At 40.8% G+C, this 24,499-nt stretch overlaps 1 protein-coding gene and 1 non-coding gene across 3 annotated transcripts in view; both read right to left on the minus strand.

The window, feature by feature from the left end:
- The window catches only part of LOC109036788 (uncharacterized), a 125,423-nt gene that overhangs the window by 66,516 nt on the left and 34,408 nt on the right, over nt 1–24,499 (minus strand). The window lies entirely within an intron of this gene.
- Nucleotides 20,847–20,918, minus strand: TRNAA-UGC (transfer RNA alanine (anticodon UGC)). The gene has a single exon. It is a non-coding gene; the product is annotated as a tRNA-Ala (tRNA).

The following is a 24,499-nucleotide window of genomic DNA, read 5'->3' on the forward strand; positions in this document are numbered from 1 at the left end:
AATTTCCTTGTAAAAATATAAATAGCAAGTGGAAATTTGACTACCCTGAAATCTAATTACGTTCTTTAACCTGTGAAACGACGATAGCAAAGTTAGGAAAGAAAAGTTTTAAACCGTGAAATTTCTAAGCTCAGGAGTGACCTTGAAAAAAGAAGGCAGTTTTTAAACGAAGTTCGTCTGCTAAGAGAATCCCAACAAATGAAGCTCTTTAACGTAATGCGCTAAAATTTGAGTCTTATACGGACTGTTTCGTTCAATGTCGGTCGAGAATATCCGTACATTTCTACGGTTAAGGCACGACTTTTCACAAATCAGCACAGATAAAATTAGCGAACCTGAAATGGAACAGAAGAACGTACTGTGGTGCCGAGGCAGAACGTCGTATGAGCGTTCAGACGTTGCCATGTTTCCTTCAGTTAAAAACGAATTTACACAGAAAATTGTGAATATTTTTTGTGAAAATGTCAGGCAATTTTGTTTGGGATTTACTCTAAAATACCTGAAAATTTCAAGGAAAAATATGCATGACTTTCCTTGAAAATACATGTTTTATCCTGGGAAATTTGGAAACCCTCGATGGTTCATACGGCATTCTTCGCACGGCAGCGCAGCGTAGACAACCCGCGGAGGTGTGGAATAACGTTAAATTGCACTCTGAGTTGACTGCACGGCTCGGTGACTTGCGATGAGCGGAAAATGCACCGAACAATGTTGCCAGTTAGAAAAAAACTCGCCTTTTTTCGCCTCGACAAGATCTCCGACCACTCTCATTGTAGTCCGATCTAGAGAAGTGACCGGCAACAGGAAAAAATCCCTTCACTCAAAAACTCTTGGTGTTAAAAAATGGATACTAGCCAGGTTGCCACAGAATTTAGAAGATGAAATTCCCTGACATTTCCCTGACACGTTTTGGTGGAATTCCCTGAGAATTGAAGATATAGCAGATGGTTAACAAGACCTTATTAGAGATAGTTTTCAGAGCAAAATGTGTTGTTCGGAACGTTGAATCCATTCTAAGCAGAAAACATAGGTGACCCAGCAATTTTTCCCTGACATTTTCGTCATTTTCCCTGACCTTTTAAAATTCTCTGACATTCCCTGTATTCCCTGCCCTGCCTGTGGCAACCTTGACCAGCACTATCAGATTGTTCTACGAATCCTTTGCGACAAAAGACGCTCAACAATGTAAAACCAAACCGGAGTCGTGGCAGTTTGTAGGTTCAAGTTAAAAAAACGTAGCTTTAAGAGGAAAAAAAATAAAACTAATTAAAACCCTAATCCATCCTTCTCTGCTCTGCCATAGACGTGGCTAGATCATTGTCCTTTAGGGAAGGGACCCGGTCGGCCGATCCCCTAGAAAAGTAATTCCCGACCCTAACCTAGGCTGAGGGATATGAAATACGTCCCCGACAGAGGGCGGCGCGAGAGATTCCTCCTTTGTGAAAAATTGACTGCATTTTAGATGCAAATTGAGACTACGAATACGATAACTGTTGAATTTCGCGCTGAGCATTTTCTTGCAACAATTTGTCAAAAGTCGAATTTCTGCGAATAGACTTGGTTCACTTTCTGGAACTGATAAACGAGCTTACGAAAATCACGATACAAAATATTCGAATACTTAATTTTATGGTTTGATGAATTGCGGCCGACGCACAGTGGATCGAGTCAACAGGAGAAGCCGGACAAAATTTGAAAACTTTAAAAGCTTGTAACTCCGTTTATACAAAATTTTGAGGTTCTAAAAGTGGCTCCATGGGTTTTTCCGTGAAATTTTCTGCAAGAACCACCCCTTGAAATTTAAAATGTGAGAAAATAAACATCAAAATTCGCAGTTTTAGTCAAAAATTTCATGTCTGACCTCTCTGATTGACTCGATCCACCATGCGACGTTTGCATCCATCCACTTTTGAACTCACCTCGGCAGCTGGGGCAAAAATTTCGGATGTGGTTCTCATTGTTGCCAGCACGAGGATCGAATATTAAAGTAGCTTCGAAAGCCGAAGGGAATATTTCGTTTAATTGGATTACATTTTGCAATAAGGAGCCACTGTCCCTGGCTCTTCCACAAAAGCAAATATCTGCATAGGGAAACCAATGGCATGTATATTGTTTTTAAACTGGGCCAGAAATACTGGTTCCTTATTGCAAAATGAGATCCAATTATAAAAAGGATTGGCAGGAACTGCATTATGAATCCTCCAGCGGAAATTCGACAGAACTGGATCTTGTTTCAAATGTAGGTTACTGCACCGATTTCTCATCAGTCATCGCCAGGAACCTTACAGCGGTAATCCCTGAAAAAAGCATTTGCATACGGAGAATCCGTTGATGCATGTCTTGATGGTATTCGGTCCTTTGAGTTGGATTTTCGCGTTACTCAGTAGGATAACAAATCATTTCTTGAGAAACTAGGCTGATTTTTTGGGGAGCACGACAACTGGTGCTCAGTGAGCGGTTGAGCAGTGCGGTATTTACTGTTGTGCACAGTGGCGTGGCGTGAATAATCGATTATCGATATCTCGCCATTTGAAGCTATGGTAAAGAATCGATTACTAAGGTGTTCGCTGCGAACACCCTGATAATCGATCTTTTTTCATAGGTTTAAATGGCATAACAATCGATATATCGCAATTCACGCCACGCCACTGGTTGTGCAGTGTTCACGCTCAACGGCCGGAACCGATGCTTGCGCTTTATCTGCTCCGCGAAGTTTGCCAGATTCGATGAGAAAATCCCGGGTAGTAGAATGAGTCCATAGACTGATTTAGTAGCTATGTCATTCGATATAATATCGAATCCTTGGTTCAAATGAATCGGGACATGCGAAAACCACTAATGTCCATTTTTCCAGTCTTGAGTTTTTTTGAGTTCATAATACTTTTAAAGAGTTGATACAATGATAATCGTTGTGAAAGGACTCGTTTTGGGATTAAAGAAACCCGAAGACGAGTTTTAACGCCACTTTCGTGGTTGCAACAAACTCCGGAAAGTATTATGAACTCAAAAAACTTAAGACTGGAAACATGGACATTAGCGATTTTCGCACGTCCCGATTCAAATGTAAACAAACACAGAACCTTGTTTCTATTTCGCGCCCTTTGTCATATGGTGGTAAAATGCGTCCACTTGTGTTCTCACAATCGAAAGTTCTTGTGCGTTTCAAGTTCAGCGAACATTGTATAATACAATGTCCAAAAGTTTTTGTTGTTTTGTTGTTTTTCTTGTGTTCAATGAGTCTTCAATTGATTTATGATCGGTCAATGACAAAACTTTAATACAGTAGCACAATAACTCATGAAAGAATTCGCACATACATGAGGTTATGTTAGTTGTTTGTTTGTTTGTTTGTTTGTTTGTTTGAACCAGGAGTTCAATATTATATCGAATGACGTAGTCACTAAATCAGTCTATGGCGCCACGCAAAAGGCGAATTTTTGCGATCAAAAACCTATTCCAGACAATACTAACCAGTGTTTATAAATCCAAAATGAAATGGGTCACTAGACCATGAACGATTTTTGATTGGCGAATACGTATTTCTATAGGTAGATGACACGTAGTACACGATGCGTGCATTAAAAACGCAGACAAAGAATCGGTTGAAATACGCGGTTTCAAAAACATGACTTTTCTGCAAAATTAAAACGCCCCAAATTCGTGCTGAACCGAATAAAAAATGTCATCCAGCACCAACCAGAATCTCCGTCTTCAACTTCTGGCAACTTTTTTTCCTCTTTTTTTTTCTCTTTTTTTTTAAATTAGTATGAGCCAATTTCCTTTGTAAAATCAATGATTTCCGATCGTGAGCATTCGCCCATAGAATCATGGTTTGACGGTTAATGTAAAATAATAACACTGGAAAAAAAAAAAACACTTTGGATCTAGAGTCTAGACTCTTGAAAACATTGACAAGAAAATGGACTCTTGATTCAATCAAATTTAAGCTTAAATCAAAAGGAAATCCGCTCAAATTAAGAGGCTTGGTTCTTGATTTAAGATTAAATCTGATTGAATCAAGAGTATTTTTTCTTGTCGATGTTTTTAAGAGTCTGGACTCTAGATCCAACGTGTTTTTTTTTCCCAGTGAACATCAATCGCATACGCAAAGTTTCTGTCTATGTGCAATGATGATGAACAAATCGGTGACCACAGGAAGATGCTTATCCTCGATTGCGACGTTGCAAACGTCAACTAATGTTTTAATTTTTCAAAAGAACCGGCTTGGCAACCGGGGTCGGGTTAAATACTGATGAACCTGATTCCTCTTTCTCGGTTTGCGCAAGTAATTTCCGGCAATTTTGCGAGGATCTGCTTTAGTCTGGCGGCAAATTCGCTTCAATTAACGAGTTTTTACGGTCGGTTTCGTGGAGGAGGTCTCGTCAAAGTTGAGTGATTGAAAACTTGCGACCAGCCTCACGGACCGTTAGCTTCACGAGACACAGGAAACCACACTCGAAAGGTGAAAGGTTTAAGGATTACTTCAGGCTCTCGTCGGAGATGCTCTGAAAACGTCGTGGTTTCATGAGTTCATGTTGACGGGCGCACTCCTGAAAACATGTACGTGAAATTCAGCGTTTCAAAATCTCTTGTGTTCATGTCGTTATCATAGTTACAAATGAGACACATGTTGATGCCAAAATGACACTAGCATGATATTGTTATGTTATATCAATACTTTACATGAATATAATACGAATGAGAAAAACAAATTCATCAATCCAACATCTTTTGCGCACTCCTGAAAACATGTACGTGAAATTCAGCGTTTCAAAATCTCTTGTGTTCATGTCGTTATCATAGTTATAAATGAGACACATGTTGATGTCAAAATGATACTCGCATGATATTGTTATGTTATATCAATACTTCACATGGATATAATACGAATGAGAAGAACAAGTTCATCAATCCAACATCTTCTATTGTTCACCTCCAGAGGCTAAATCATTTTGGTTGCGGGAATCATCCAGAGACTCAAACGCTGCGTAGGAATATAAACTACGAGAAAAGTCTGTATTTTACATCTACAAATCGCGGAAATGTTTACAGCCTTGCGCGATGATTCTCAAAAATTTAAGCGATTCTCTTCAAATAAGATGATAAAATTGTATTAGGGGACTTGAACGCTCGTTAAGAAAAAACAAACAAAAACGATGAAAGCCTACTAAAATTTTCCGACAAGTATTTAAAAATACAGAGTAAACCATGCCCATGTATACTGCCGTGCTGAGGAAAAACATCGTAAGAGCATTCGAATGTTGCCTAATTTCCTCTCCGAAAATATTCATTTTTGAGGAGAATCTTGAACATTTTTCATCGAAATTGTCAGACACTTTAGATCAAACTAGGGGGCTACGCCCCCTGGCCGCTACGCGGCCCAACCCCCTGAAGGCGCTCCGCGCCATCAATGGGCCGCTTCGCGGCCCTATTTTTTCCCTCCTATCAGTGTTAGTTTTATTTTTCCCCTAAAAAATTACGATATGAGGTATACTTCAATTTTAAACTTTACTTAAAATTACTTTAAAATTAAAAGGACGCGTTTTGGAATGACTGCTTGATGAAATATTGCGGTAAAACAATGAACAATGATAGTCAGGCAAATGTTTCCATAATTCGGGGATCGAACCCACATCGAGTACAATGTGGGTGCAATCGACGTCTCAGACGACTCCGCCACCGCTCAGCGTGAGATCGTAAGCGCGAATCTTGTGTAAATAAGTGTAGAGCTGATGCGCATAGGCTACACAGCTACTGCGCAACCTCCTCGACCACTGCGCATCCTCCCGCGCATAGCGGTAGCAGTACCGGAGCATTCTGTAAACTCACTCACTTTTATAACGTGATTTTAAAAAAACCTGGGTCCTTTTTCCAAAATCTGATTACAGCGGGCTCATCTAGGGCCTATTACCTGTCGATTTACGCAAAAATCATGGAAATCGGCCCGGTAGAACGCTCAAACGAACTATGACAAAAAATATAAATTTACATTGTTTAAATGGGAGAATTCGCAACTTTACCACGTAATATAAAAAAACCTGGGTCATATTTTGAAAATCTGAAAAGAGTTGGCTTATTTAGAGACAATTGCCCGTCGATAGCCGCAAAAATCATGAAAATCGGCCCGGTAGAACGCTGGAACTAAGCGTCACCAGTTTCGCAAAATTAGGAGGTCTTGGAGCTTATAGTATAGATTACCAGCAGAATTTTCAGAGAAATCGAAAAAAAAATTGTCGACAAATTCTTAGAATTCGTGATTTGTCGAAGGAAATTGGGCAACGTGTAAATGCTCAAACGGCGTTTTTCTCTCAGCATGGCAGTATACCAGGGTTGCCACAGTTTGCCACAGACTTTAAAAAATGAAATTCCCTGACATTTCCCTAATTTACCTGACACATTTTCGTAAAATTTCCTACCAATTGAAGATATGTCACATGGTTAAAAGAATCATAATTTGAAATAGTTTAGGAGCAAGATTTGTTGTTCAAACCGGTTCTAGAGAGAAAATAAAGGCGACGTAACAATTTTTCCCTAACATTTTCGTCCTTTCCCCTGACATTTCCAGGTTTTCCAGACTTTTTAAAATTCCCTGACATTTTTCCCGGTACTCCCTGAAGGATGCCACCCTGGTACACGAAAAACCGCTTCTTCGGAGGCAAACAGTCACCGTAAACGATTCATTTAATGGACTGCATTTTACAAAAATGAACCAAGAGCGTTGCAATGTTGCTGAGATTGTGCAACTTCTTTTGTCTTAAAGAAAAACCTGATCATCTATAAACAGATTCTGTTTTTTAACCTAAAAACTGTAAGTTTAAGACAATAATTACCATATAACATTCATATTTTTGCAAGATTTTAATACTGTTACTGCAAAGGATGAAGTTGCGCAATCTTGGTAACATTACAAAGCTCTTGGCTCCTTTTTGCAAAATACAATCCGAATATCCCAACGCGTTAGGTTTTTTCTGCTCTTCAAATAAATTTACCGAATGGATGAATTACCTGAAATGCACGCTTCATGAGAACTCATTTCTTTCTGGCGCGATCGCCTCCTTTTCTGCCGTGCTAAGGAAGAACGCCGTATGAACATTCGAGAGTTGCCAAATTTCCTTCAATAAAATGTTTATTTTAAGGAAATTTATGAATATTTTTCCTGAAATTTTCAGACACTTTGGGTGAAATTGCGAATAAAATTATCTGAAAAATTGGAAGAACATAATATTCATAAGTTCACCGGAAAAGCCGTGTTTTATCAAAGGCAATTCGGCAACACCTGAAGGTCCATACTGCGTTCTTCTTTACTGCCATGTTAAAGAAGAACGCCGTATGAACATTTGAGAGTTGCCAAATTTCCCTCGATAAAACATGTATTTTTGACGCAATTTAAGATATTTTCCCTCGAGATATGTTATAGATCAAACTGCGTACATAATTGTCTGGAAATTTTTGAAAATAATTTTCAGAATTTTCCCAGTAAATTCTGTTTTTATCGGAGGATATTTGGCAACGTCTGAAGGCTCATACGGCGTTCTTCTTTAGCACGGCAGTTTTAAGGCGGCCCGTTCTTCGGGACCGAAATCATGTCTCGTTCACTCCCTCGCTTTCTGTTGCCGCATTCATAACCGTCCGTCGACGCATCCATTTTCGTCGGCCAGACGCTCCCACTCAAGCTCGGGATGTTCTATAATCCGCCGCCATGAATAATACATTTCTATGCTTATTTACTTTCTCAAATTCGTTCGCGAAACCGGCTCCGCGCATGCATATTGCAGATTCGCGAGGATTTCTCACGCGAGAACTGTACCAGCCCCTCCTCCTCTCGAGGTGGCCCTCAATGAGTCACTGGTCCAATGGTAAAACTCTCAAGTTGGCAGCGCTGTTGTTCCTCCTTTCATAACCGTTATGAAGTATCGATATCGATGAATTAGCGATTAGCGTGTTCGACGTCATGACCAAACAGCTTGTCTGGTGCGGTCTAGAGTCCCTTTATGCTGAGAGTCAAGACATGTGAATCCATTTCTGATTGGTTCCCGTATTTTAGGCCTTCACAGTGTCACAAACGGGAATAAAGATTACATTTTGGCCGATTGCAAGATTATAATCTGGAATGGACCAGGGAATTAAGGGTTCGGCAAGGAACAAACGGAATGAGATAAGGAACGGAGAAAGGAATTTGGGAATGGGCCGATCAAAGATTACGAAAAACGTTCAATTTCTGTAATCTTTATTCCCGTTTGTGACTCCGTGAGGAGGTGTTGTCTTGACTCTCAGTATAAAGGGACTCTAGGTTCCTCCTGGGAGGAGCCGAAAGGGCTTCGACTCCTCCCAGGAGGAATCCAATCAAGGGTGAAAGGGTGGCGATAGGGGGTTTTGGATGAGATGAGGGAGTGTCAACTACCTGATGAGTTGTGGGAGGACCAAGTTTTGTGGCGATTGGGTGTCGCAGAGCGCCGTAAAGCGCTGTGAGAGCGACTCTTATGTATGTATGAATTTTATGCAGTCTGCCTCGAGAAGTATCGATTGTTTTGCATTGAATGGACGGGACCTAATCGTGTTGCAGCTCGGAAGAATCGCAACCACTGCACTGATCCCTTCTACTTGCAGGTGCAGGGATTTAATTTTTACGAGCCAATACTGCTGTGCTGAGTAAAACGCCTGAGCTTCAACATTGTCAGTTTCATGTGATAAAGAACAATTTTTTTATGAGTCGACTTGTTATTGATTTTGCTTCCATAATTTATAGATATTTTTCGCCCGGAGCAGAATTGGCCAAGCTCTTCCAGTGTACATTACGACTCTATGTACTCTAGCCGATAATACGTAGTCCTCTGGGTCAGGTTTGTTTACATTCGGCCAACTTTGGAGCTCCATGATAACCTTGATAAACCAATCAGAGAGCGGCACAGAGATGGCGATACTCTCCCGTGTACAGGTACTCAGGAGTAAATGACGCGTGGTGTTCGATGTATTTTTTTTCCTCCGATACACCGTGCTCTTTTTTAGCATCACGATCTGCATGAAGGTGAATGTGCCGTTTTAAGCAGTGGCTTGGCTTGCTTTGCGACGTATCGATTGTTATGCCATTTGAACCTATGGAAAAGGATCGATAAACAGGGTGTTCGCGGCGAACACCTTAATAATCGATTCTTCACCATAGGTTTAAATGGCATAACAATCGATACATCGCAATTCACGCCACGCCACTGGTTTTAAGCTGAGTGTGAACGCACCTTTACGGCTCGGCGTTTCGAAGCTGGAGCGTGTCCGGCCGAATACGGATCGGGTATTTCAAAACGGCAATTACAGTTATCGATACTCGTCAAGGTCGCCGCGATTGCTGCACCTCTATCAAAAGACGGAGATGAGCCCCAGAGCGAGCGGGGCGCGAGCGCGAACGCGCGGCGCATGCGAACTTTGTCGAGCGCCAAACGCGGCATTTTTCGTGCGGTTTCTTTTAATTCTGGCGACGGGAGGCGAGTGTTGACCAATACCGTTTCGTGGCCACGCTCGTGTCAATAGTTGACACGACATCGACACTTGGACCGGTGTTGACATTCGACAGGCCCGCGGCTCCGACCCGACGCCCGGCCCGGCCCAGCGTCGAGGCGCAGGTCGTCGTTGCCGCCAATATCAGAAATCCTTGAATTTTTACTTTCTCGCTCCCCTAGGGTAGAGAGGAAGTATTGTCATCCTCCAAGAAAAAAAAAAAGTTGAAATTTCATCATTTCTAGTTTTGGTTTCTCGGAAAATGCCGAAATACAATCGAGTAGTAAATCAGCCGGCAAAGTTGACCTTGTGGTCAGCGCGTCTGACTCAGGGTCAATAGGTCCCGGCAAAATACTGTGAAATCAACTCTTTAAGCACTTTCAGATGAAGCAATAACAAATTTACATGCAAAGTCTCCATTAGAGCTTGAACCAGAAAAGAGGAAATTCTCGGTTTTTAGCACCGAGTTCTTGAAAACGCCCCTGATTATTTCGAATACTATTCATACCCTGACGAATCCCAAGATTTTCCGGGTTTTCCAGGTCCTTAACATCATGTCTCACACGGAGAAAAAAACCTCGTGCGTGGGACCCGAAGTTTAGGTCATATGGATCTCTGAAGTTTTCAGATTGAGCATCTGAACACTTTAGGTCTAGCGGTCGAGGCTCGGATCACACATCTGAAACTTCAGTTCTTACATCTGAAGTACTTCAGATGTGAGAACCGAAGTTTTTCGGATGTGAGAACCGAGTTTTTCGGATGTGAAAACCGAAGTACTTCAGATGTAAGAATTGAAGTCTCAGATGTGTGATCCAAACCTCAGCAGCTGGACCTTAAGTGTTCGGATGCTCAATCCGAAAACTTCAGAGATCCATATGACCTAAACTTCGGGTCCCACGCACGAAGTTTTTTTCTCCGTGCAGCGAATCACCTTGTAGCCTGGACACGCTGTCATATGACGATCCACAACCCATGATCGACACCGCAATTCCGACGTCCATCACACGGTAGCGGCTCGCATTTCACCGATTGCCGCTCGGCTCGGCACGGCGCACAGTGGAACGCGAATTAGTAGAAGAGGTCGGACATCAAATTTTTGACTAAAACTGCAAATTTTGAGGTTTATTCCGTCAGATTTTAAATTTTAAGGGGTGTTTTAAAAAGTAAATTTCACGAGGAAACCAATGGAACCACTTTTAGAACCTTAAAGTTTCGTATGAACGGAGTTATAAGCGTTTAAAGTTTCCAAATTTTGTCTGACCTCTCCTGTCGACTCGATCCACCGTGCGGCGCGGCAGATCGTTACGATTCTTTTTCCCACCGAAGTGGCCGGACGGCGCGGAGGTGAATGGAGCGGGCCGCGGGAGTCTCAGAACTGAGGCGAGCCGAAAAATGAATAGCGAAATGGATATGTAATTAAACTGTAGCAGGGAAATATGGGTTGATGAAAGAAAGTTGATGCGGTGAGGCGCGGCGCGGCGCAGCGCGACGCGACGCGGTTGCGATAGAGAAAGGACGCCGCACCGCCGCCAGATTTCCGATAGAGTTCCGATAACGTCACACGGTGGATCGAAACCTGCAAAAAGTCGGACATGGGCGATTCTCACAAATAGTCATTTCATTGATGTAAATGTCTTCCCAAAGAGTTATATTTTATGATACAGGTATTGGTTTTCAATTTTTTAACCCCAGTTTAACGCACACAGCCTCCTAAAGTGGCTCAGGCGGCACTCGAAAAATGTTGCCTCACTCGGGACAAACCGTTCGCCTGTTGGTATTTCCCTCCGATAGATTTATGACAATTTCTGACTAAAGTAGCTTGTCCGCCTCCTTAAGTAGAATATATTTCACTAATAACAAGTTAAAATATCGCTATTTTTATAAGCGGTATTCTTGCTTAAAAGTACCCTCCTCAATACCGTAAAAATAATAATATAGCTAGACTTTTAACTAGCTATTTCAGCGTATTTCAGGGAAACCTTTGTATAGCAGTGTTAACTGATCCCTGAAGATTCATTATCAAGAAAAATTGGCTGCTCCAAAGTGCCCCTTTGGGAATAAAGCTTAAATGATTTTGAAAAAGTGAAGTTCATAAAATGGTGGCTCGAGAGAATTCGAATTTCACAGGTCTGTGGCGAATAAACAACGGGCATTTGATAGGTGATCTGTATGTAATTTTCAGTGCTGAGTCCGAAAATGACCTTGGTTTTTCTCCAACACCCACCGATTTTCCGGAAAATTGAGATTTTCCACTTAAATTGGACTTTTCGGGAAATGTGATTTTCCGTAAAACTGGTGCATGGTAAAGAGAAACCAAGGTCATTTTCGAATCCAGGAGACAAAAATACATGAGAAAACATGCCTTGCGTGGTTAAAAAAATGTCCACGTTGTTCCAGATAACGGGGTTTTCCTCTCAAATGTCCTAATCGACGCATATGATACTGATCCGTTTGTTTTGCGTCTGAAAAGACGGGAAAATTATATCAAATTGGTGTATAATGGAGCATTTTTCATCTACTACTTGATGCTAAAGTCAAAAATGGCCTAAATTCTTTTCTATCTTCTAACTATTTCCCAAAAACTCGCGTTTTTTGACATCGGATTTTTTTTTTTTTTTTTTTTTTTTTTTTTATGTTTAATTTCTTCGGAAAATTAGAAGTTAATAGAGAAATTTGAGGTAATTTGAGCTTCAGCAGCAATCATTAAGCCGAAGAAGCTCCATTAGATACCTAAGTATAAATAAAGGCAGTGTACAATGGTGACTCGCGGGGCCCTTAATTAGGAAGGCTCGGATAATACATGATTTGTGTTGATTGATGTGTATTTGATTTGTATTTTTCTCTCATATTTTTCCCCCCTGTCATTTTCTTTTGTTAGAAAGCTAAAAAGGTGCCCCAGGAATGAAGGGGAAAGGAGATCCTCTGTTTTCCTCTCAACATTTTCGGATTTCTATTCATTCATTTTTTGGGGGAGAGGAGGGGGAATGGTAAAAGAGATGAGTAATATACGTTTTATATACGATATTTAAACATTTTACCGGAGAGAAAAGTCCATTGAACACTTAAAACTTCGATTGAAATGAGTGTAGAAAGTTTAAACTTATCTGTTGTTAAACAATATCTCTTTATTTATCTGAAATTGTGCCAAAATACATATCTAAACCCAATAATCAGGAAAATAGTCATCAAAAATGAAATCTGCGACGAAAAATACATAAGAATCATGTATCCTGATTTGTTTTATGAGCGCAAACACTACGTAAATGAGCAAACCAAGTCGCGTGATGTGCCATGTCCGGCCTGCCCTATGACTCGATCCACCGTGCGTCACTGCAAATGGAGTAATTTCATTCGACGTTACGATTAGTCTGCGGCTGATTGTTGAAATTGATAGACGAAGCGATAGACAAAGGAGACGTACGGAGTATAGTGCGATCCTACTGGTTGAAATGGGTGGCTCCTTTAGACTAAATGACGGACTAACTATACACTGAAAAAAAAAATAGCTTGGATCAAGCATGATAATTCTTGAATTTGCCGCCAAGAATTTTCTTTATCTTGCTTTAAGCTGACTTTTTCTTGATTCAAGAAAAATAGTGCTTGGGTTAAGCAAAAAATGTAGCTTATATTAACCAGCAAAATTCTTGATTTAAGAAGAAATACTTCTTGGCGGCAAATTTAAGATTCTTGTTTTTCCAGTGTACAGTCTCTTATGGGTTGCCGTTAGTGTTAGTTAGTTTTTATCCACCTTCCTTGTCCACTTGCCACACCTTGTCCTTCATATCCTTTTTGTCCTCTCAGTTTATAGATTTTTTCCATAAATTTCGACATTCAGCCCGCAAATCGCAAGTCTACTGACATTTATGACAGATGGGGAGACTTTAGAAATCGGGGACAGAATATCAGAGGAAAGAGCGGGAAACCGAAGGAACAGAAGAGAGGTTGAATAAATAGAGAGGAACAGAAAAAAGGGAAGAGAGGGAAAAGAGGAAGAAAAACGCGAAAAACGGAACAATGGGAGGGAGAATAGGAAGAAGAGGAGAAGGAAGAGGCAAAAAAGATAGCTCTCTTTCTTCTTTTTCTTTGCATGTTTGCCTTTTATTTCCTTTCTTTTCTACGTTTTCTTCCTCTTCTCTTCCTTCCTACCCAAAAGTTTTCCAATTCCGAAATAGTTCTCGATAAAATCTAATTTTCAGGCAAAACTTAGAAGCATCATAAAAATAGCCCTGACTGAAATGGCCACAATCCTGACGTTTATTTCGTTATAATGATAAATGAAATACATGTTGATTTCAATATGATACGCGCAGGATATTGATATGTTATCAATACTCTACAAACGAATTCAATACGAATGAGAAAAACAAGCTCGTCAATCCAAAATGTTCATCTCCAGAGGCTCAACCATTTTGACCTTATAAAGGAATTATTCAGAGACTTAAACGCTGCGTAAGAAAAATAAACCACGAGAAAAGTCTGTATTTTACACCTACATATCGCGGAAATGATTACAGCGTTGCACGTTGATTCCCAATAATTCAAGTGTTTCTCCTTACACGATAAAATTGTACTTGGAGACTTAAACACCCGTTAAGAAAAAACAAACATAACCTATGAAAGCCCACTAAATTTTACATACACGTTTTTAAAAATACGAAGTAAAACATGCCCATGTGTACCAACAATTAGTTTGTAGGAAGCATTCAGTCATCGTAAACGGTTCATTTATTATCCCAACGCGACTCGCACCTTAAGTTGTGGCTTTGAAATGACGACCATGAAAGATGCCCATGAAAGTGAAAGCTGGGAGAAAAGCTACAAGGTTAAGAAGATCAAGGGAACAGAGAGCTAAGTCGGGGGGCTCGTGGATGAGCCGTTACTGTCGAAAGAGTTTTGACCAGTAATTGTAGAGACTTCTCTGCCTTAAAAACCTCGAGCTTGATGATTCAGCTCCATTCCTGATCATGCGGGGGAACGGACTAAGTAAACAGAATAACTATTTTCTAGAGTCGTTTTCGCATTTTTACAACTTTAAGTTTTGTCTCCACGGGACGTTTCATGCGATTTGTCCCGAGAAAAAATCTCGCTTCAGGGTTGCCACAGAATTCGGAAAATTAAAATCCTTGACGTTTCCCTGATTTTTCTGACAAATTTTGGTGAGATTCCCTGACAATTGAACAAACGCCAGATTTTTAAAAAGACATGGTAAGAAATAGTTGTCAGGCAAATTTTTTTTGTTCGAAACGTTAAACTCACTCGGGAAAGCAAATAAGGTGATTTGACGATTTTCCTCTGACATTTCTCGTCCTTTTCCCTGACTTTTTAATATTCCTTGACATTTCCCGGTTTCCCTGACTGTGGCAACCCTGACAATTGCGAAGTATTAAGTAACATCGTCATTACTAATCACTGTATACAAATTAGATTCCTTATGGAGTCCTCAAAGCGACTAAAGGAGAAGAAGAAGAGATTTTGTCATTCCGTTTAGCGGGGAAAAAGCCAAGCTTCATTCCTGCAATGGAGATGTTGCATGTGTGAGGGATTTGCGATTTGACCATTGATTCTTATGTAAAAGTTCGCGAGAAACACGATGGTCCCACTGGTTTTCCCTGAAATCATCTCCCAAGCTCAAAAAAACCTCTCAAAGTGAGGCCAAAATGGAAAGGATATCTCATCCTACCCTGAGAGTCCACCTCTATATCAAAACAAACTCTCCATGCAAGATAGGGAGCAAATACATTAGCAGGGTTGCCGTGTTTTCAGTTTTGGAGTCCCCAAATAAAGTGGCAACCCTGCTAATGTATTTGCTCCCTATCTATGTATGGAGAGTTTATTTTGATGTAGAGGTGAACTCTCAGGGTAGGGTGGGATATCCCCTCCATTTTGGCCTCACTTTGAGAGCTTCTTTTGAGCTTGGGAGATGATTTCAGAGAAAACCAGTGGCACCATCGTGTTTCTCGCGAACTTTTCCATAAGAATCAATGGTCAAATCGCAAATCCCTCACACATGCAACATCTCCATTCAAACCTGCGGGACGAATCCATGAAACATCCCGTGGAGACAAGGCCTTATCATGCTAAAACTTCTCAAAACACAGACAAGGAGTAGAATAATGTGTTCCTAACTTTTTATTTCCAGGGAACATAAACTGAATTTCACGCTTCTAATGATTTAAAATAAATAAGGACTCCAAAAATACCCTAAGTACTTAAGATTCATCACTCATTTGCAAAAATCCAAAATTTTGATCGATAAAACCGGTTATCGTTTTCCAAGCTCATCAGGCAGGAGTAAAATATCATTTGTATTGCGGTCTGACAACCGAACCGACGCCGCCGTAGCTGAATGGCGACAGGAGAAGCGTTTCTGTCGTGACTTCATCAGCTCGGTTGTCTCCCACCAGCGTAAGAACATAACGACGGTGAAACTACCAAACCACGTATCTCGTTTGCGGTGTTTAAAAATCTACGCTCACATTTTATTTTTTTGAAGAAGACCAATCGATATCATTCCTTGAAATTTTCACAGAATTTTCTCCACACGAAGAGGAAAAAACACAGAAATTTCCAAGACTAGACGTTAAGTAGTTTTTCATTCAAAAAATAAAGTATGACAGGAAGTCTGCGACGTCGCAAACCGAGATACGTGGTTTGGTAATTTCACCGTCGATAAGTACTCGTCCACGACCGCGGTCGACCACACCACATTCACCCATCGCTCGACTGACCGCTCCTACTATTGACGATCAGAGAATGATGCGTGATAACCCACCCACACAAGCGTTTCTCTGACCATTGACTTTAGGAACTTTCCCGTAAGAGGTAAAATTAGAGAGAAAAATAAAAAGGAAAAGAAAATTCAATGAAGTTTTAAGTCAGTCAGATTTTCTGCCTACAGGCTCAAAGACTCACTGGTAAAAAAAAACCTCTTGGTTCAAGAGTGCAGTTTCTTGTCGCCGGATTTAAGAGTCTGGACTCTTGTTTCAATGCAAAATCTGCTTGAATCAATGCAAAATCCGCTTGAATCAATGCAAAATCCGCTTGAAACAAGAGTTCAAGACTCTTAAATCCGGCGACAAGAAACTGCACTCTTAAGTCAATGCACCACGGCATTGGTCCAAGAGGTTTTTGTTACCAGTGTAGGATAACCTAGACGGGATGGAATAAATCAGTGGCGAGGCGTGAATGATCGACTAACGATTCGTTCTAATTTGAAGCTACGGAAAATAATCGATTATTAAGGTGCTCTTTGCGAACACCCTGATTATCGATCCTGTTCCAAAGGTTTAAATAGCAGGTCGCACAGGTGACACGCTACCGGAATATGTTTTACTATTTTCGAAATATTGGCAATATTTCACCTATTTATGCCGTTTAAACCTATGGGTTTAAACAGCAGATCGCTCGATAAATCGCAAAGCACGCCACGAGTATAATGATTTTTTGACCGGACATCAAGAAGTTCGGATCGTAGAATGAAATTTTATCCTGGCCTAAGATCGAGAGATTATCTGGGGAACAGTGAGCTCACATCCAGGAACCGTTTGATGGATCGTAAATCGGCGACTTTTACGAGACAGCGGTGACCGTACAAAAACCTGAGGGCGAGCACAACGGGTCGATTTTGGAATCGTAATCGAATGACCTTCATCAATAAACCCCTACTATAGCAATGATATTTATCGATGGAGGTCGATTCGAGATTCGATAATCGATCCGATGGTGTTATCCGATTGATGGTCGTGACACATAGATGACGTCTGGCGTTTGTCGGGCGCGCGACCACCGAGCGGTTCCGCTCGCAGCTTTGCCATTTAGAATGCCATTTTTTTATTTTTTTTTTTGTCGTTAAGAGTGTAATAGAGTCTCGACTATCCGCAATTTTTCCGGTGGCTTTGCAATTTAAAGGCGCCAACTTCTGTAATAATTTCTTCTAGAAATGATGTTTGGCGAAATAACTTCTTAGGAGTAAAATATATTCACATCTAACGGAGTGCATAATTAAAAATTTAATTATTGGTAACAATAATTAAATTTTTGTCCAAAATCTGACGATATTGCGATCGCTATGGACTACGTTTTGATATCAGGAGCCACTGACCATGGCTCGTTTTAACGACAACAATTTTCCATCGACGACGACATATCGTCGTATCCTGGACGAAGCAACTTATCTACAGTTGGACGTATTTCTATCAAACGGAACTATAAGCATTAAGACATGAGCCCTGAGACCCATAAGAATATACGCATACCGGGGCTCACGTCATAATGCACATAGCTCTGTTTGACAGAAATACGTCCATTAAGTGTCAAAAATAACTCTTGTAAACAGTACACTCGCTTAAAAAATCTTTTGGGCAGGTCCAACTAAAAGTGTCGACGATTTTTTCCCTGGTCAAGAATTTACAGGGGTCTGAAATTTGATAAGTCTCGTGTTAAGGTGGAAACCACCGAGTGAGCTGAACACGAGGATATCCTTGGTATATAAATTGAACAAATAATACAACAGGAGATAAGTTTAAATGAAAAATTTCGCCAGCTGACGTCACTAGACGACGCATTGTCTCACTTTTAAATCTACTTTTATCGAATTTCCTATATCAGAAAAAAATTATAAAAATAAAAATACTGCGAAATCAGCTCTTTAAACACTCTCAGATGAAGCGAAAAAATTTTGCGTGCAAATTTCCCATTACACTAAAAAATTAGTAAAATTTTGGACGGAATTTGTAGGATCCTACTTTTATAAGAATAAAAAAGAAGAAAACAAAACAACAATAACAACAGCAGCAACAGCAACAGCACCACCACCACCACCACCAACACCAACACCAACAACAACAACAAACAAAAACAACAACAACAACAACATCAGCAGCAACCGCAGCAGCAACAGCACCACCACCACCACTAACAACAACAACGAATTATTAGAATTGATTTTGCAATCTTGGAATGGGTACGTTCCTTCGTCTGGGTGGTTCCTCATTGGAAAATGAAGTTTCTAATGCTTATTCAAACCACCCTGTTGAGCTACAAACTTCATTTTCAGGACCAACTTGGCAAGAGAGCGGGCGCATGGGACGCATCCAGACGCCACGGCAGATTCGGGCGTCGCGTCGCGGCGGAGCGGGTGATGCGGGGTGGGAGCGTCTCCTGCACTTGGGTTCGCGAGGAAATGAAACGCGCGAAAGGCCCGCGACGACGCGCGCGCCGTGCGGTTTGGACGCGGAATTTGGGTCAAGAACAGTCCGAGTCCGACTCGGCGAACGCGACCCGCGGTCTGGCGCATGCGCAGCACCGCCCGGTCCAGATCCCGCCGCCACCGCGGAACCAATCAACGACCGTGGTGCTCCAGACCCCGCTCCGGGTTTCGCTAGAGTCCCTTTATATACTGAGAGTCAAGACAACACCCCCCATGGAGTCGCAAACGGGAATGAAGATTACAGAAATTGAACGTTTTTTGTAATCTTTGATCGGCTCATTCTCAAATTCCTTTCTCCGTTCCTTCTCTTATTCTGTTTGTTCCTTGCTGAACCCGTAATTCCCCGGTCCATTCCAGATTATAATCTTTGCAATCGGTGAAAATGTAATCTTTATTCCCGTTTGTGACACTGTGAAGGACTAAAATACGGTAACCAATCAGAAATGGATTCACATTGTCTTGAGTCTCAGTATAAAGGGACTCTCGGTTTCGCAGGGACGCTAAGACACTATATTTTAGAGACCCAGCTGGTATTACTATAGAAAGATGTAGAGTACCTGTACAGCGAGAGGATGGACAGGTGTGAAAGTCCGAAAATCTATCAGGCCTTCACCGATGCTTCTGCGAATAAAGTTAGGGCCCAGAAATGCAGCCAACCTATGAATTTCAATTACCCAGAACGTTTTACTAATACTATTGTTACGAACCGTCGGTAATAAAGCACGTATTTGACTCAGTTTTTGCATAAATTTACTCATTTTTGCGGAAGAACGGTCGTATCTGTGCATTCTTGGCCATCTTGGTTAGAATCGGAATTCGCAGACTCTGCAGACTGGCAGTGTTTCGTGTGTCAGAAGTATGGCTGCACTTTTGGGCCCTAAGACCTCCATGAAGCGATCTGTCCATACTCTCGCTATACAGGTACTCTAGGGAGAGGGTGCCGACTGGTAGAAATACGAATAAGGCCCAAAGAGGGAGGCTAACCTTCAAGCACGAAAAACACTGGAAAAATCCCGCTGATGATCCTCAGATTCCAAAAAAAAAACCAAATGCTTATCAAAGCAATATGGTCGAAAATGTTCATGAGTATGCTTCCTTCCACAAAAATGAGTAAATTTACGCAAAACTTATGTCAAATATGTGCTTCACAGACAACGAGTCACAACCAGGGTTGCAATTTTTCAAGAGAATTTAAATCTTGAGATTTCATGGGAAATATTTCGTGACATTGCAGAAATAAATGAAAAATATTCTTCAAAATTAAATGAAAGGCGACTGGTTTTTGCATTTTGGTGTTTTTAGTGCGCGATTCATACCCAGCCCCTGAAAATATAAATATTTCAGGTTCATATTTTTCATGTTTTTCACAACTTTGAAATTTCATGAAATATTTCACGGAAATTTTCAGTATTTCATATTTTTCATTTCTACCGCGCGTGCAACTCTGGTTGTAACGACAAAGATGGTTAATCATTATGATTTGAGTTCATGGGTCGGTATGAGCTAAGGTAAATGAAACGGACTGCTCCCGACCCTTTCGGCCATGCAGAACTCAATCGAATCTCCACTGTTTTCAGCTCTCGCCGCCAGATCTGATCTGAGATTTGAATTTCAACAATTTTGCAGTATTGCCTGAAAACTATTATGGACGTCTGCTGTTGATAAAAATGAACGAAAAACCACCTCATTAAAAGAAAATTGATTTTCATTCTTAATCTTAAATAATTCTTTTGTCCTTAATTTATTCGTTAACACAACAGCGGACGGTCTTATTTGTTTTCGGTAAAGACAGCGATATTGTTGAAATTCAAATTTCGCGCCACAGCTCTAGCGGCGGGAGCTAAAAGCCGAGTTCTGGCCGCAAGGGTCGGGATGAGCATATCTACGTTTCACTTACCTTGGATATAGCTTCCATGACCGAACCTCCAAAATTACCAACATATCTGTACAACATATGAGCTCTCTATTTTAGAGACCCAGTACTAACAACCCATCGCCATCATGCCTTGTGACTGGGCGGGACAAAAGTTTTATTCAGAAATTAAGGCTGTTTTTTGGCCTGATGATGATTGATATGCAGCTTGCAGAGCATATCATTTGCCGCAGTATGAATGATAATTTGACTACATTTTACTAGATTTAAAATTTATGGAGATACCGGGGATCGAACCCGGGGCCTCTCACATGCAAAGCGAGCGCTCTACCACTGAGCTATATCCCCTGTGGGTGCAGGGCGCTGAAATAGCATTATTTGACAAGTCAGTGAGCAAACATATCGATGGTGATAATAGACAAATGCATTTACATCTCAATTGCAGAGGCGTGGCGTGCATTGCGATCTATCGATTGTTATGCCATTTAAACCTATGGTAAAGAATCGATTATTTAGGTGTTCGCTGCGAACACCCTGTTTATCGATCCTTTTCCATAGGTTTAAATGGCATAACACTCGATATATCGCGAAGCACGCCACGCCCCTGCTCAATTGTGGTAGTCGCGGCGTTTTAAAGTTTGTATAATTCCCAATCCCAGTTTATTATCCTTAAAGAAATCTAACGTTCACTAAGAGGATTTTCTCCTCAATTGAGCATAAGGAAGAAAAAAGGCATTTCACGGGAAAATAGTAACTGTTAAAATTAAAAAATTCTGAATTTTACACCCACACAGCGTAGAAATTACATCCTCGCACGTCCATCCCCAAAAGTTGAAACATTTCACTCGACAGGAAATTTAATGTGTACTCGGAGAATTAAACGCCCGATAAACAAAGAGGAAATGTGGAGGAATCGAGACAAAAATCACAGCGGACTTTTTGTTTGTGATTACAGTATTGAATTTTGCCCAATAAACTTTGGATACGATCAAATCATCGGTAAAATTTTGCCTAATTTGTTCCTTTTATTCTCAAATAAGGTTCCGGTGGATTCGAACTTGCCTATGTCTTTAAGACATTCGTATTCGAAGAGTTTTATAACTGATATAATTATGCACGTTTCTCATTACGGCATTCCATTTTCTCTCTTCCGAAAAAATAAAAGGGCATAATGACTGTGCGATCAGTACACAGAGTCGAAATCTCCGAGTCAACACATCGTCGCTACTATGACGTAAGGGCGTATCTCGAGTTCTGCACGAGCCCTAGAAAGCATGGATTTATATGAAAAACAGGGCTCACTTGGGACTTGAGAGACGCCCTTACGTCACACTGAAAAAAAATCTCGGTGCATTTACTAAGAAAAGGGTAAAATTACCAAGAATTCAGGGTTCTATTTGATCCCAGTTTTTTCTTGGTAAAATTATACCATTTATGGGATTGGTAATTTTACCGAGAAATCTCGGTAAAATTATGGAACTTTCTCGGTAGGTAATTTTACTGGACCATGGTAAAAACGCCAATATTTTTTATCGACTGTGGTAGAATTACCGAGATAAAATGGCAAAGTTACCGGGAATTGATTACCAATAAAAGTGGTATTCTTACCTGAAAAAAACAGTAAAAATACCGGTTTTTAAGTAAGCTTACCAGTCTGTCTTGGTAAAATTACCAATAATTGGTAAAAAAAGTGAGATGGTAAAGGTACCAACGGACCTTGGTAAAAACGCCGAGAATTTTTATTCAGTGTGAGAGACGCCCTTACGTCAGATGGGCGACAATAAAGTGACGTTTGAAGCCGAAAGCCTTCACACGTCCATCACCTCTCAATTTGCTCATTCATTTGAATTATGAAGGGCGGATTAGTGTCACTTGACGGGCATAATATCGGAAGCTGCGTTTCCCGAGCTTTGTAGGAAACGAGGGAGTTAAGTATGTTGAGAGCGCCTGTCAACTCTTCGTGGCGAGGCTCATGTTCAACGAACCGAAAAGTGAAATAATTATATGTGTGATGGTCAGCGAACTGCTATATTCGGAGTTAGGTTTGAAGGTCTAGGTTCGTAGGTTTGTACTGCCGTGGTAAGGAAAAGCGCCGTATGAGCCTTCGTACGTTGCCAAGTTTCCTTCCAAAAAAACCAAAACTACTGGGAAATTTGTGAATATTTTTTTCCAAAATTTTCAGACAATTTAGTACGCAATTTAATCTAAAATATCTGAAAATTTCAAGGAAAAATGCGCATGAATGTCGTCAAAAATACATATTTATCGAGGGAAATTTGGCCACTCTCGAATGTTCATGAGGCGCTCTTCCTTAGCATGGTAGTGTAATTCTGCGCTTATGTTTTTTCGCTGGAAAAATAGAGATAACATACAGGGAAGCCTTCGTGGTGACGTTTAATTTGAATCTGTGTTGGGTGGTATTGTCATTATGCCGAGGAAAACGAGTTCAACGATGGAAAATTTCACGCTGTATAACTTGAAGAAGTTGTGAAACTAAAAATTAGGGATTGATGTTTCACTTTGGACAATGGCGATAATTCCCATTCTATTTAGTCTATGAATAGAAAGACATGAAATGCAGGAAAGAAAGGAACAATATTTGAGTACTGATCATTGATTATTTTGCCTTTAAATGTGATTAGACACTTTCTTCTCTGTAAATTGACAGGCAAATTGAGGAGAGCGCATAGTGAAATAAGTGGCCTTAGTTAGGTTCAGCTAGGTCACGCAACTAAACTAACTTCTCGACAAAGCGTAGAGTATCACAAGAAATGAAGGAGCTCGAAGTCGAGATGACGCTTTTGAAGGCCATTTTCCATCAAACCCTGGGCTTTTCTTTCATACCAGTTCTTCTATGGGCGTGGGCATTTGGGCAATCTTTATTCTTTTTCTACCTCTTTTTTTTAAAAAAAAGAAAAAAAAAAAAGCCGGTCGTGGTAAAATTAAACTCAGATGCCGCTCCTCCCCATTACTATAGAAAAAGAGGGGGCGGGAGTTATCCCGCCATTTGCTGGCAACTCATGAAGTTCGATTTACTTAGGTTTCAGAGATCTTCAAGGAGGAAATTTTTTCTTCCTTCAATGCCGTCGGAATCTCTCAAATGGAAAAGTTTCTTTTATTTCTCCTATCAAAATGGCTCCCCTAGCTCCCCATGGAATGAAATTGAATTAACTGACAAAAGTGAGGTAAAAACGGATTCTACGATGAAATCATCTCGTAAATCCATGAACGTCACCTCGAAATTCCGATCAGAACGTGTAAAACTGGCCGAAGGAAGCTAGGAAGAAAGGCGGCCGAGCATTTGGTCGTTACACGATCAAATTGAGCCATCAAATTGAAGCTCTGATTGGTGGAAAAAGACCTGAGGTGAGGATGCGACCAATGAGAGGCCCAATTTGATGGCTCAATTTGATCGTGTAACTGAACCTATTCCCATGTTTCCCTCTACTGTGCGGAGCGCGCGTTGTCATGGTGACAGCATTTCGCGCTCGAGGCTCGAGTGTCAAACTCCTCGATCAGCTGATACGAAAGAAATCCAACTTTCTTCATTTCACACACATACACATACACATACGCAAATAGCCTGTTCTTTTACTTCGCAAACTTTTAAACTTTCTCTCTTGTGGTATATTTTGGGAAATTTCTACCTCCTGGAATGCCAGGGCGAAATTTTTCTGAGTTTATCAGTATAATTATTATACTGAAATTTAAATTTTACGTACCAAAATTGTTAGCACAAACGTAAGGATCTCACTCTGAGGTCGTAACATTCGATGTAGAACTAGGATTATAATTTAAATCATAGCTAACTGCCGCGCCGGGAGGGGGCTCTACCTACAGGGTGGTGAAGAAAAGAGCTTACCATATCATTATTATTTATAGAATGTGCAAACAAACGTATCTTGCCCAATCCATTGACACAGCCTAAG

The sequence above is a fragment of the Bemisia tabaci genome, chromosome 6 (assembly GCF_918797505.1).
Source record: "Bemisia tabaci chromosome 6, PGI_BMITA_v3".
In the NCBI taxonomy this organism is placed as follows: domain Eukaryota; kingdom Metazoa; phylum Arthropoda; class Insecta; order Hemiptera; family Aleyrodidae; genus Bemisia; species Bemisia tabaci.